This window comes from Gossypium raimondii, chromosome 5 (genome assembly GCF_025698545.1).
Source record: "Gossypium raimondii isolate GPD5lz chromosome 5, ASM2569854v1, whole genome shotgun sequence".
NCBI lineage: Eukaryota > Viridiplantae > Streptophyta > Magnoliopsida > Malvales > Malvaceae > Gossypium > Gossypium raimondii.
Genome location: NC_068569.1, coordinates 45,016,240 through 45,027,716, shown reverse-complemented (window position 1 = coordinate 45,027,716; position 11,477 = coordinate 45,016,240). Strand labels below are relative to the sequence as shown.

The following is an 11,477-nucleotide window of genomic DNA, read 5'->3' as shown; positions in this document are numbered from 1 at the left end:
TAAATACAATAGAATCATAGGGTAATTTTCCATAAATATCTTCAGTGTACCAAGAACAATTTGTCACAAAATTATAAAACATGATAAAAAGAAAAAGAACAGGTAGTAGACAAGCTATTTGTTACTTTTTGTTTTGCTTCCAAGGCTTCCTCAGCTGCCTTCATCTTGGCAACAAAATCATCTTCATCATCCCTACCTAAGAAAACAAAGAACCTATTGTTAAACAATTTAGAACTTGAAAAAGAAAAGAAACATGTTACTCGGACTTAGGTATGAGTGTTAGGTGTCAGTATAAAGACATGTCAGATATGGGTATGAAGGCATGTCTGAGATGAGTATGTTCAATTTTTTTCCAAGTTCTCCCACATCCATGGGTTCCGGACACTGGTACTTAAATCATAAAGAGTCGGAATAAAAAACATAACCATAATAATAAAGTACGAACCTAAAAGAGCAAGTACATTCAACAACATATTTTTCTTGAAATCCCATAGAAGCAAGATAGCAAATCATGTGGCAACTCTTATCATATAAAAAATAGAGGAACTAATAGATCATAAAACTATAAAGACAGCTAAGGGCAAAAGTGGACATTAGAACCAAAAATAACAAAATAAAGGCACTAATATAATAACTTAAACTTTTAGGCTAGCTATGCTATTAACAGATTCACAGAATATCAAGGTCATTTTCAATAAGAATAGGGGAGATTAAATTCTTTTCAATGTTTTCTAAAATACTCTCTTCCTTCTCGTTAGACAGCAAAACAAGCGTAATAGCCAAATAAAATTCTAAAAAGAAATTTCCATTCTAAATCACATCCCAATAGCAGAAAATATTTGCTGCAACTTAACTAAGAAAAATGCCTGACTACACCTCCACACAGTTCTGAATTCAATTTTGGTTCCATTCCACATGAGACATGACTATATTATATTCAGTTAAGGTAATCATAAACAATGGATGGAGGCGACGTGACTTCTAGCGTGTATGATAAAACACCCATCTATACTAGCAAATACATAAGAGGGTTGAATGTCAACTGCAATATTCTTTCAAGACAAAATCGACGCCAAAAACTTGACAGATCTCACCACTGGTTTACAGCAAACATAGTAGATCAAGGCGATGAGTTAGATTTCGGCAGGTTCAACTCCCTAAGTTGCTGGAGCTGCTAAAACAATGAAACTATCACGTGTTATGCTAGAAATTCAATAAAACATGAAAAATAATCAGACTCAGACAAAGCAAAAAATATAGGAGCCAGCTTTGTAGATATTGCATGTGTAGTACTAGTAGAATACTGTATGCCACTGGTCAAGCCAAACATGAAACCCAAACAATATTTCAAGATTCAAACTCGGAGTTCAAAAAGAATCAAGAAATTAGGGGAAATGGAAGGTGTGAAATGGAAGTAATTAACCTTTAGTGGATGGTTCATCCTGAGATTTCATGGCTGGGAAGAGAAGAACTTCCTGTTCAAAGAGCACACAAGATTATGAGTCACCAGAGTCAAACTATAGAATCACATATGAGAGAGAGAGAGTGACCTTGATATTCTGTGAATCTGTTAATAGCACCTGATCAAATAAGATAACGAATTAAAGAGACTGAGACCTTTGCAGTCTTCCACACAAGATAAGAAGTATTATAACAATTCCAGTTATGGAAGACACAAAATGAGATCGAAAAAGATATGGCAAATCACAAATTCCACAAGCAATTTGTTAACTGCGGTGCAAGGGATAGCATGATGAAAGATAAAAAAAATATAGAAAAATACTACACACAGAAAATAAATAAATTGCTGATCAACAAAAACTTGCAAAATTAAAAATTAAGCCATTTTCAATAATTCAATTAAAGTTCTAAAATCTCCAATGATAAACATAAGACTCTTACCTCAGACAATTTTTCTGATAACGATGTTATCTGAGAATTGTATAACTTTCTTTTCTCTTCAATAGCTTCAATTGAAATATTATATTAAAAAGGTATCTAGCAAATCAATGGAAATATTAAAATAAAAAGGTATCTTAAATGCTTTAAAGCTTATTACTCCAAAAAAAATCAGTAAAAAATATTATACAAACCATTCATCTCACCTACCTTTTTTATCCAGTGAACAATCATTGTCCCTGTACGAGGGCACTCATCCAAAATTTGAATAGAAAAGATAGTGAAATTTGAGCAGGCCAATAGAGATGTTTTTTGGGACATAATTAAAGAACCAAGTTCAATAAATAAAGAATCATTAATCTTCCAGTTCATAGCTAAAAAATACTTACAGAGCAATCTTCACCGCACCAATCTCAGCCACATTGGCATCATTTGCTGCTACTGAACCAGAAAATAATTAGCATGAGGAGGAAAACCCCCATACTCGAACAGCCTTAGTAAGTCACTATATTGCCCATGTATGTCACCTAAAAACACAAACAAAAATTTTACAATTAAGATACAGGAAAATGATGGTACTACTATTAAGTCCCATTTGAATGATATCTCCATTTCTATTCATTCGAGTTTACAATCATATTCAAACATGTCATATATATATTTTATTTGCTTCATATATCAATCTTATTCCCTAAAAAATTATTTATTTAACACTTACAAAACTACAACCGTTACCGAATCTATCACGACCTATTTAATACATGTTAAATTCTCAGCTTTCCTTTAAAACCCACAAAATATTTTCTAATAACAATTCCCAACGAAACATAAAGCTAAAAATTAAAAAAACAAAAAGCCCAAAAACTTTACCGCAAATTTTGATGGGTGCTTCGAGTTCAAGTAAATTAGGTTGTTGAACGAAGATATCTTTCGAAGCAACACAAAGCTGTTTGATCTCAGATTCAGATAATTGCACTTGTTTCACTGGCTTGGCTGACCGGACTTCCGTCGGCCATCTGATTATATTGTCTAGTACCGCTGGGTCCATCCCTTGCGCCGTCGCTGCCGCCATTAAATCGTCCTCCTTCAATGGCCTTTGATTAAATGAAACCCTAAAAAAACTGAAACGAAACAAGATAAACGACCCCTTTTTGTTAGGGAGAGAAAGAGCTTGGGGAAAATGGTAATAATCTTTTTTTAGAGAAATTAAATATAAATTTATTTAACTTTGGAGAACCTTGCAATATCCAGTTTCTAATCGAATCGTATGTAGCTAACTTTGGAGAGCTTTGGAGACGGAAAGGATTGAAGAACTTTGGAGAGAGGGAGAAAGAAGATCCGAGAAAAAGAACGAAAGGAGAAAGAAATGAGTTTGAAAAGGGTGAAGAAGCGAAATCCTCATAGACCACGAAGAAGAGGGGGAAAAATTAGGGGTTTCAGCGGGGGAAAATTTGGATAAAAAGGCGCGATTTTATAAATAAAATAATTTTTTGTGGCGTTTTTTTCTAAAAACGCCACTAAAAATTAAAGTTCTAATCATAAACGGCGCCGTTTTATTAAGCTTTAATGCCACAAAAATTTAATTTATTTCATTTCTAAAATATAAGAATTATATAAAATTATAAATTTTAGATTTTTTGTCTTTTGTGTTTGTATTTTTATTTCATTTCTTATAGTTTTGTCCTATATATCCAAAAAAACTAATTATACATACCTAAATATATATCCATCCATATATATATATCAACACTATTTTTAACTTATTTATTAATTCTATTTAAACTAATATTTAAATATATCAAATGGTTTAGATTAAATTTTAAAATATATTTTTAAAAAACTAATTAATCTAAACCCAAAACCTTGATTTGACTCCAAAATCCCTAAACCCTAAATCCCTAATGCTTAACCCTTAACCCCTCTTTTACAACTATATAAGAACTTAATTAAAATTTAAATTAAAAAAATACTAATTAATCTAAACCTTAAACCCTAACCCAACCCCAAATCTCTAAACCCTAAATCATTAACTCTTAACCTCTAATCCCTAACCCCAAACCCCAAACCCTTAACTACTAACCCCTAAACCTTATTTAATATATAAATTAAAAAACACTAATTAATCTAAACCCTAAACCCTATCCCGAATCCCTAACCCTAACCTCTAACCCCTAAACCTTATTTATATAGATTAAAACATACTAATTAACCTAAACCCTAAGCCCTAACTTGACACTGAATCTATAAACCCTAAATATATCCCTAACTCTTAATCTCTAACCCCTAAATCACAACCCTTAAACCAGAATCCCTAATCCATAATCCCTAATTCCATAATCTATAAACCTTAAAATTGTAACTCCTAAATCGGCCTTAAATCTTAAATTAACCCTATACCCTAAACCATATACCTTAAACCATATATATTAAACCCTAAACTATAATGATAATTAATTAAATATTTTAAAATTAATACTATCGTATCTTTTGTAATTATATATGAAATTATTTAATATATAAATTAAAAATCAATCATCATGTACCCAAAAATTTTAAAATTATTTTAAATAATAGTATTTTAATTTTCTATTTTTAACAAATATTTTTCTATGTTTTTTTTTAAATAATAGCATTTTAATTTTTCTATTTACCCAATTTTAAGAAATATTCAATTAAAAATAAATTGAATTTTAATTAATATAAAAAAACAAATTAAATAGTAAATAGACAGATAAAATATTTTTGCGGCACTTTTTCAAAATGCCGCTAAAGCCCTGAGCATTAGCGGCACTTCTTGGAAAACGCCGCTAAAGGCCCGAGCATTAGCGGCGTTTTTGAAAAAGCGCCGCTAAAGCCCGAGCATTAGCGACGTTTTTGAAAAAGCGTCGCTAAAAGCTTGAGCATTAGCGGCGATTTTTCAAAAATGCCACTAAAGCCCCAAAAGGTCAAAAAATGATGCCGTTGGGCTTAGATTTTTTGCGGCGTTTTTTCAAAAAACGGCGCTAATTCTCATTTTTAGTGGCGCTTTCCTAAAAGCGTCGCTAATGCTCGATCTTTAGCGGCGTTTTATGAAAAGCGCCGCTAATGCTCGATTTTTAGCGGCGTTTTTTGTCCAAACGCCACTAAAGATGCCGCTAAAAGCCTGTTTTGGTGTAGTGTTGGTCTATATAAAACAAATTGCAAAATTTTAAACTTCTCTCTTCTAACCATTTTTAATAAACAAAGACATTAAAATCTAAATAATATAGACATTGCAAACTAGCAAATTCATAAAAAAATAAACCATTTTAGTATGGCTATTATAATCATATACAATACAACAAAATACGACCTTCGAAACATTTATCTAGTCTATACATGTCATAGTTAGAATTTAAATATTTAAAATACCGAGATAATAGATAGGGTAATGAACTTGCTGACGATCCCCGAGCTTGAAGCTTGATCTAAAGTCTATAAAACAGAGAGACGTAAACGAATAAAGTAAGCTTATATAGTTTAGTAAGTCTATAGCGTAACTAAAAAAATATATAAAAGTCATATAATTTCCAAATCAAATTCACTGAAATCGTAAATAACATAAATAATTATTATATTAGCATTTATGTCCTTAAACCATTTTATTTATAATAAAATATATATATACTTGTCGAATGCATACATCGAATATATGTATATAGATACATCATATGCATATAACCGATCATATATATATACTAAATAAACATTATAACCGAATGCAAACATATTCATCAAATACTTATAAACAAATGTATATACACCTCAAATATATATATATACTTATTGAATGCATTTGCGAATATATATTTATCAATTGCTTAGCAAATGCATATACCTAATGCATATATATTTAATATATGCATATACCGAATGCATATATATATATATATTTAACAATTGCTTAGACCGAATATATATATGCTCATCAATTTAATATAACCAAAATCATATGATGAACAATTGTATACTCATCAAATACATGTAACTGAAAAATAGATCGAATGTTTATGTATTCATCAATTCCATATAATCAAAATCATAGATATATCAATTGCATATTCTCACATAATTTAAACAGATTCACCGGCACTTAGCCTGCTAGGTTTCAAAACCTGATTCGGTACACCGGCTTTTAGCCTGCTAGACTTATAGTCCGAAATGTATCACCGGCATTAAGCCTGCTAGACGTATAGTCTGAATAATTTCACCGGCATCAAGCCTGCTAGACATAAAGTCTGAATTATTTCACTGACAATAAACCTGATAGGCACTGAGCCTGAAAATCTCAATTCACAGAAGTTGTTACTCATGTTTGAACTATATTTGTATATACTGTCCATACATAAAAATTTAGCTCAATAATTTATAAACTATATTTTTAAACCACATAGATATATAAAGACCAAATACCAAATTCAGCAAAATAATTTAATTATACATTCATACACTCACATATATATATATATATATACATATAACTTAATAAATTAAATTCTACTATTAAAATCTTATCATTTAACTTATATCATACTTTAAGTAATATACATTTACTAATCGAATCACTTAAATACATATATATATATATATTTCATAACATTAAAAAAATCAATTCAAAGAAAATATATATCATACATTCTAATACCTTATAGATAATCTAAGCTAACAATTTCATACCTTTAATTCAATACAAAAATTTGTACATGTATATACACACTTATTCAAATTACATATACATACATAAGATTCATACCTTTAAATATAGTCAAGACTTATTCATGAGTATACATATATATTACAACTCACGTGTACATATATATACACATTCATACCTTTAACCAAGTCCAAGGGTTTATACATGTATATGCTTATATATATATATATATTCAAACCTTATGTATACATATATATTATATATATAATTACCTTTGATTAAAAATAAGTATTTATACATATATATATTTTCGAACATGATACATATATATACATATATACATATATACATATCATTCATACTTAAACCAAATTCAATCCATATACTTTCAATTTCAGCTCATCAAAATACAATAGATATACATGCATATATACTGATTTAATAACCTCAAATTGCTAATGGACTTACCTCAGACGTTGAAAAGTCGAAACCAGACGATTAATCGACAACTTTAGTTTTTCCCCGATCCAACTCTGATTTCTTCGGTTCTTAATCTAATTATATTCAAAATAAGCTAGTTTAAATATAATTACATTCAATTTAATCCAAAAACACATAAATGGGTAAATTACCATTTTGCCCCTAACATTTACACTTTTTACAATTTAGTCCCTATTGGATAAAACACAAAATACACAAAATTTGTTCACAACATACAAGGGCCGAATGTACCTATTGTTCATACAAATCCTCACATTTCATTTATTTCACATTTTAATCCCTCAAAAATTTAATTTCACAATTTAACTCTAATTACTCAATTTCACCAAAACTTCCAATACAAAACATATTAATCTAAAATGTATCTTTCATTATTCATCATCAAACATCACATAACACAAATTTTCATCAATGGCACAACTCAAAATATTCATCAAAATTAAAAATTCAAACATGGGCCGGATAGTATTCGAAACAACGATCTCAAAAACGTAAAAATTATCAAAAACTAAAACCAAACCATACCTTAATTTATCTTTAGAAGTGCCGAACATTCAAAAAGAAACCATGCATGAGTTCTCTTACACATTCGACTTTCAAAGATGATAAAAATCATCTTTTCTTAGTTTATTTTAACATATATACATTATAATTACTAAATTACTTAATTAACCTTATTATAATAAATATATAAAAATATATATATATATATATATATATATATATATATAAAGGACAATGTTGTCATATGTCATCCACTAACTATATTTTGGTCTAATTACATCTTTAGACCTCCCACTTAAAAAGACAACAACAAATAAGTGCTTTTAAAATTTAACCTCTAAATTTTTATTTTACGCGATTAAATCATTTTTTATCAAATTGAACCTTCAAACGATAAAATTTCACACTAATTTTCACACCTATAACTTAACATATAATAAACACTAAAAATAATATAAAAATATTTTTCTAATTCGAATTCGTGGTTCCGAAACCACTATATCCGATTAGGGTCAAAATTAGGCTGTTACATTAGTGATGATTAGTTTGATAAATCTTAAATAAATTAAACAAAACATTAAAATAAAATAAATATAACTAAAATAATAAAAGATGGTGGAATGAAAGAGAAAATTATTTTATTCTCCATTCAGTCAAAATTGAGAAAAGAGAAGGGAGAAAGAAGAATGTCGATCTTAGGGGTTTTAAGATTTAAAGCTTCAATTTGGTTAGTATAATTTAGTTTTTTATTGTAATTTTTATGTTTTGAGATCATGGGAACCTAATTTATTCAGCCCATGTATTAATTTGTAGAATTATTAAAGTTTTGAAAATTACCATAGTTGAGAATTTAAAGTTTTAGGTGCTAAATTGAAAGATTTTAAGCTTTAAAGTAAAAGGACTAAATTGTAAAGCTAATTGAAAGTTTTGAGCATTAGGAACTAAAGTGCATAAACTGTAAAATTGGATGTCAAATTAAGAACTAGATCATTAATGGACTATAGTGTAATTGGTTTGAAATTTGGAGTTCTAAATTGAGATTTATTCTAGTCCCGGTTTTAAGGACTAAATCGAATAAAATATAAAATTTGTGTAAATTTGCAATTGAGTGTGGGATTAATTGTGTAACGATGCAATTATGTGTTTATGTTAATCCGTAGCTAACATACACCCGAATTCCTCTAAAAAGAAAGGAAAAGACAAAGTTGTCAATGAATAGCTTAGAGTTTACGATTTGTATTTCTATAACCCAAACCTTTTCAATTGCTACATTTACAAACTATTTTGCATACTAATATCATAAGGTAAGCTAGAAATGATAGAACGAGCTAAATTGGATCGATTTGAATTAGTTGTTTGTGATAAGGAGTAAATTGAATAGATTTAAAAATATAAAATATTGTTATAATTGTGCAATTGAATTTAGTTTGAGATGAGTTATGTTGTTACATATGTGAATTGATGATTGGTCGATGAAATTGTGTTGTGAGAATTGAGAAATTAATTTTTATGAATTGAAATAATGATGGATAGTGGATATTGGATTATAGATTCAGAAATGTAAAATTAGACTGTATAATCAAGTTATATATTTGGACATGTAGATAGTTATATTAATTTGCATTTGAAATTTCATTTGTTGTTTCATGCATTACATAATTTATATTATGTTCTATCAGATATAGAAATACCACTGAGTTATACTTAACATACAATTGTTATTTTCCATGCGCAGGTTAGGTTTTGATCCTAAACACTTGTCGAAACCAGCATCCAGCTACCATCTTGGACTCAACAAGTTAGTGATGTTTTTGTTAATTAATGGTATGTACCGAAGGGAGTCTTTTGGTGTCAATGTTATATTTGAATGAAAGTTGATATTTTGGTATTGTTGGTGCATATGTAAAGGTTAACCATTAGTGGTATGAACTATGTGATTATAAATGTGTGGGATGTGTTTAAAGATGAAATAGGTACAATGCAAGTTAGTAGCTAAACGTGGTATATTGAATGATGATTAATAGTGAAATGGTTAAGTAAATAACATGCTAATGTTAATATGAAATGGTAAGAAAAATGTTGGTCATATCAGTCATGAAATGGTCATTGTGATAGATTTAATTTGTATTGTAGATGACTAGGTTAGATTTGATGATCTTTTTGAATGTGAATTGATATGTGTTGGGTGCCATTTGAGGCATATTGGTATTTTGAATGAATGTGCCATGAATGTGTCGAATTGGTATGTTTTCTAGTGAAATTATGCAGGTTTTGAGCAGGCATTGTTGAGCATTTGAACATAGACTATGTTTTGGATATTATTAAGCATGAAATGGGTCCCAAAATGACACATTTTGTACTACACAGTCTGGCCACGTGGCCGTGTGACACTCACGGGTTAGTGACACGGTCGCTTGCCAATTAAATATAGGATTTATTAGAAGCACACGGTTCCTGGCTATCACACAGGCTGGCCACACACCTGTGTGAATACTATAGATTTGGCAATTTAATTTCCACACGACCTTAGTTGTTACACGGCCCAGCAACACGGCCGTGTGACTTTTGTTGAATAATTGCAATTTTGACCCACACAACCACAGTGAGTTACACAGTCTAGATATACGGTCGTGTGACTCCAATTTCACACGGCCACAACTTGCCACATGGTTTAGGCACATGGCTGTGTGACCTCTATTTTGTACAATTATCATTCTTTAGTAAAAGTTTCAAAATGATCCTTGTTTGATGTTGGGTCAATTCTAGAGCCTTCGTAAGCTCAATTTAAACCCAATTTTGTTTGCAAAGCATTATTTATGTGAATATAAGTAGTTATTCAATGTATAATTGAAATTTTGAATTATGAATTACGTGTAACTGTTCTATTAATTACCATAGCATCTTATCATTCAGGTCTGGCGACCAAACTAGGTGAGGGTCGTGTTACATTTAGTGGTATCAAAACTATAGGTTTAGTCGATTATCGGGCTAAATCGAGCTCATATTAGAGTTTAGAGGTACATGCCATTATCAAATTGAGTCGGAGTCGAGATTTGGATTGTGATGATTAAATTTCCTTGTTTTATAGCTAAAATGTCTTGAGCATTCAGAAATGATGACGATAACGATATACTCAGCAATGGTCATTCCGTTGAAAGCAAAAATAGAGTATTATCTGAAGCACCCTGCATAGGTTTAGTTGGGGTTAAACAACCTAGAGAGGGTAGATATAGACGTACAGGGAAAAACAATGAGAATTTACTCCAAGTGATAGCAAAGGCCCTTCAAAAGGTGACGACTACTCCGGCGGCTGTTCCTATGCCTATTAACTATTGTAGCATCCTGTAGCTCTAGTCCGGCGACCTGACTGGGTAAAGGTGTTACAAAAATGAAACTAATTTGGTAAACTATTATGATTTTTTATTTAAATTGAAATGGTATGAACTTGTAAATTGATAATAGTATATGAAATGGTGATGATCTTGTATGAATTGATATGAATTGGTAATGTTTTAGGCATATTATAATGCCTAACACATTTGGATACCTATGTTTTACATTTTGTTGTGACATTATGCACCAAGTTTTAGCCAAATGTATGCCAAAACCTTTGGTAGTTAGCATGCTCACCTATGAGCAAGGTAAGTGTTGTAATTTTCTATTTGAACTTACTAAGCATTAAGTGCTTATTATCGCTGTTTTTCCTACATGTAGATTCCCAACTTCCTATAAATTTTTTTTTCTAATACACGTTATTTGACATAATGGGAAGAAGATAATTGCGGACATCAGGTTTAATAAACCCAGTCCGACATGTTTCAAGGTTGGATAAAGCAGTGTTGAGCCATGTTTGAGCTTTATTCATGTTGAGATAATCTGGGAAATTCCCCCTAAAAAAAAG

At 30.1% G+C, this 11,477-nt stretch overlaps 1 non-coding gene across 7 annotated transcripts; it reads right to left on the bottom strand.

Moving 5' to 3' along the window:
• LOC105766191 (uncharacterized) lies at positions 1 to 3,334 on the bottom strand. 7 transcript variants are annotated; one of them, XR_001125081.2, is made up of 5 exons: positions 3,137 to 3,334; positions 2,770 to 3,020; positions 1,551 to 2,426; positions 1,424 to 1,475; positions 1 to 1,171 (listed from the first exon to the last, which is right to left on the bottom strand). It is a non-coding gene; the product is annotated as an uncharacterized LOC105766191 (transcript). The 7 variants fall into 7 exon arrangements; XR_001125087.2 differs by having other exon boundaries at positions 1 to 1,174; positions 1,424 to 2,426; XR_001125079.2 differs by having other exon boundaries at positions 1,424 to 2,426.
• Positions 3,335 to 11,477: the final 8,143 nt, after the last annotated feature.